The following is a 4,262-nucleotide window of genomic DNA, read 5'->3' as shown; positions in this document are numbered from 1 at the left end:
CCCCGACCCCCATCGCACAACAGATATACACCCTTACTTTCCTAAAACTATTTTCACCGACACATCTTGAAGCATTAGTGCCCATCTTTCCTCTTGTTTTTTTGTTTTGTTTTGTTTTTTTAAATCGTATCTCTTTTACTACCTTAGGGTTTCCTCCAAACAGTAAGTCTGTTTTCCCTTTCCATTACTTGACAACCAGAGACTTGGGGGAGTTAGTGGAACGATGTTGTGTTCTCTTTAGTCAGCCATTTGGATTTGCGTGTGACATTTGCTCTCATTGGCACCAGGCAGCGTGGCCTACTGGACACACAAACAGCCAGAAGTCTGGAAGGCACTGAAATAGCGTGATAAAAGTGTGCATCACACCAAGACCTGGAGCTCATTCCAGTACAGCCAACTGTGCACAGGTGAATAAATGTGAAAGACACAGCCACCAAATATATAGCTTATTTGCCATTTAATTTCCAAAACTCGTCTTTAAAATGACTGGGGGAAAAGGGAAAAGCAGAAAGGATATTATGAACTAATGAGGTAGGCACAATCATTTTCTTCTTTGTTCAAACGACAAATATTACTACAATAATTCATCAGACAACTCACAGGTTTATTGCCAAAGCAGAACATATGAGAGTTTAGGTTATGAACTCATTACTCTCTGCAGGCTATATTACACGGGATATGAGCAGTGATGAGCAAATATCTTAAAACCTGACATGGCTACAAGGTGGGTGTTAGGGCTGTTAGGTCAACGATGACACTGCTCAAAGATTGACGGCCGTGAGAATGGTGGTGGGAATATGTCTTGTTTACAATGACGAACAGATTTATCCATCCATCCATCCATCCATTCAGATTTATTTCATATATCCATCCATCCATCCATCCATTTTCATCTGCTCATCCGTTACCGGGTCACGGGGGCAGCGGTCTCCACCCAAATCACATTGCACCGTACCAACACCCCAAACCTTCCTGTGGGTGGTGAGTCCACTGGAAGGTACCAACCGCCACACCAATGACAGAGACATTGTCTCTGGACAATATACAGAATCACTTTTATTCATTTTATTATGCATTCAGCAGACGCTCTCTTCCAAAGCGACTTACAAGAGGAGGATTATCAATCAAGCATTTGGTTCCTCTTGGAACTCACATGCTGTATATAAGTACATATGTCACTCACCTACGTTAACACAGTGGTAACATTATAATCAAGGCCACAAAAAAACATCAGAAGAGTCTGACTTCGGCTCGAGAGCCATAATGAAGGGTGAAAAGTTCCAAAAATATATAAAATAAAAGAATGTAAATGTAACACAATCCATTGTATAGCGTACAACTGTATTCTTCTGAACTCCTCACCTTGTTCCAGTGCGTAATTTGGTTTAACACCGTGCATCGGAATAATGAAACCATACACTCTTAATGAACGCATGGGAGTTGGTAAGGTAATCACAAAATGCCAAAGGTCGAGGAAGTCATAAACTGAGGACTCCTCATATAGACACATATACACACATAAAGTACATGTAAATGTATCATCTGCATTTAACCCATCTACTTATTCCTGGGGAGCAGTGATCACGACTTGTCATCTCCTGATAATGCCCTTGATCCTCTTGCTACAAAGCAAAAATCTTACTTTTGTCCCTGGGAGTTACAAAGTAAGTGGCTTTAGAGTTGTGCTATTTTTTTAAGGCCTTTCTTTGGAATAGTTCTACGTTCCACTGGTCTAAAGTGCTAATGGACGAAGGAGTAGAACGCTGTTCGTTTGACATCCAACCTTTAGGGTAATGACCAGGAATATGTAGTGGAGTGAAAAAAAAATGTTTACGTTCCCAAAATTTTGCATTGCTATTGTTGTTTGCCTGTGGTTCATCGTCATCCTCGTCTCATCTGTCCCTGGCTTTGAAGTAAGCTAACAATTAGCACCTTTTCTGTTGTGCACATTTTACTGCTAATATATATATATTTTTGCATTGATGTTTTTACATTTAAGAAAACCTTAAATTCTTTGATTGCCTTAATGAATCTGTCATGTATTTACAGCCAAACCTGTGCCACGGTCCCAGGTTGATCACCCTTGTTGACGTCAGATGGACTGAAGATTTAACTTTTTTGCACTGTTAACTAATTACTCTCTTTAAAGATCACCTAATGAGAAAGGTGTTTCAACTAGTTGCTTTTTCATGTAATGTTATCAAACATTACATGAAACCCACATCAAAACATTTTACAATTTGTAGCTCTGTTTCCACTCCCTTAATACCCCCTAGATGCCTGTCTTTGTCCATCTGTCTCCAATGCTCTGTGTTTTCCCCCGTTCCACTCTCTCTTCATTCAGTCCCATCTCCATTGTGTATTAAAGATGTACTCTATCCATGTAGTTTCCAGATCCCACCCCCACCGCAATGCCTGCCTGTGCTATTCGGTAAGTAATGCGATCACGTTGGTCCCCACTGTGTGTGTCAATGCGGTTGAGACATGCTGGCTTTGTATCATTCCCTAATCCCCTTACTTCCTGCCTCCCCCTGCTGCATGCTTGCGGGCCCATAGTGCCCTATGCACTGCAGGTGAGCTGTCTTGCCTGTCTGAGCGGCGTGACATTTTGCAAGAGTACAAACCACTGTTTGCACCACTTCACAGCAAATTACAAGGCGTGGACTTGCTATGTTAAATCTGTCCATTAGTGTAGTCTCCAACTCGTCTATGGGACTCTAAAGCCAGCCCAACAATAAAGGCCTGTCACATCATATCGCTAACAGACCAGAGGCAGCAGTAGGACAAAATAAATCATTATTAATTAATATGCAAATCAACTGTGACTCTGGCACATACATACTCGGGTGCACACACAAACTCAACTCCACCCCCCCAATTCCCGGGACATGTGGAAAACCCTTTTGAAATATGAGGTTATCCTCACTGCACAGGTTTTCCTGTGTATTTTTAGACACGCCTTCCCTCTATCCAAGTATCTACAGATGCACGGGATGGATATTTTGTCAGCTCAGCGTTTGGTTGAGGGGACAGAGGATAGCCTCAATACATTTGTCAGGGACTTTGACGGAGTTAAGAGGAGCAGCTGATGTGTTTGTGAGTAGGGTCAACAAGAAACTGGAAGAGGCAGACAGTGAGCTTGTTGTGGAGACTGCACAAAAACGTGACGGAAAGAAAGCAAAGAATGCCTGGAGAGCTCCTGGAAGATGATCCAGTAGTCGCACCGTATACTGCATTTGAGGTCAAGGTCCGTAATGTAATTCTGGACACTGTTGTTGGCAGTATAAATAGGAGGCCAATGCAAACCTTGCGTCAGATGTTACTTGCATTGACCCTCAAATTTCCCAGGGATGAGGGCAAATGGACTCCCCAGTACGGCACTCAACAAGAGATCAGCAAGTGTGTATTGAGGTTTGATGACAGAGCAACTCTTAGTAGATTGTATGGAGAGTTGTATAACCTGGCATCCATGGGGGAGATTGGAAAAAAGAGCATTACATTGTCAGGACAGGAAGAGAGGTGACACAGACAGTTGAGGAAGATAGCCAGAGTTCGAGCTTGAGAGCAGGACCTGCTCTTCTTGCAAGAAGTTATCTGTTATCTGTGTTTATCCGATCCTCACACGATATAACCTCAGGCTGGCATATATACGTTTCTATTGGCCCTTTCAAGCACTCAAGTTGCACGTAAGCGGAGCTTCTCTGCATTAAAATGTGTGAAAAAGAGGCTACGAAGCTCACTGTCTCGGGAACTCTTGGAGGCCTTCATGTTAATGTACAGAGAGAAGGAAATTCTCGTGTCTATAGACAATGACATTGTCATTAATAAACTTGCAGAAACCAGTGCTTTGCTTAGGGGAATTCTGATGCTGAGAGTAGCCTAGTAAATATGCATTTAGTGAAGCATGAGTAGTCAAGACTGTAGTGTAAACCTAACAATAGAACACCTTTCTGTTGGGAAGGCAAATGCCTCCTATACATATATATATACATATATATATATATATATATAAATATATATATATATATATATATATAGAGAGAGAGAGAGAGAGAGAATCCAGACACGCTCCACTGAAAAAAACAAACGTTTTCACAAGGCGCAGGCAGTCGTCTTCAGTGAGGCACAAGTGCTTATTTGACCAAAACCTTTAGTTTTATTTTTAGGGTCATATTCTAAAGAGCTTGTCAATTAATCCTTGTTTTTTTTTAAGACTTTGATTTAATATAACAGCGATAAACCCATAGATAGAGATAAACTCC

Source organism: Cynoglossus semilaevis, chromosome 3 (genome assembly GCF_000523025.1).
Source record: "Cynoglossus semilaevis isolate Cse_v1.0 chromosome 3, Cse_v1.0, whole genome shotgun sequence".
Classification (NCBI taxonomy): Eukaryota; Metazoa; Chordata; class Actinopteri; order Pleuronectiformes; family Cynoglossidae; genus Cynoglossus; species Cynoglossus semilaevis.
Note: the sequence above shows the minus strand (reverse complement) of the source record.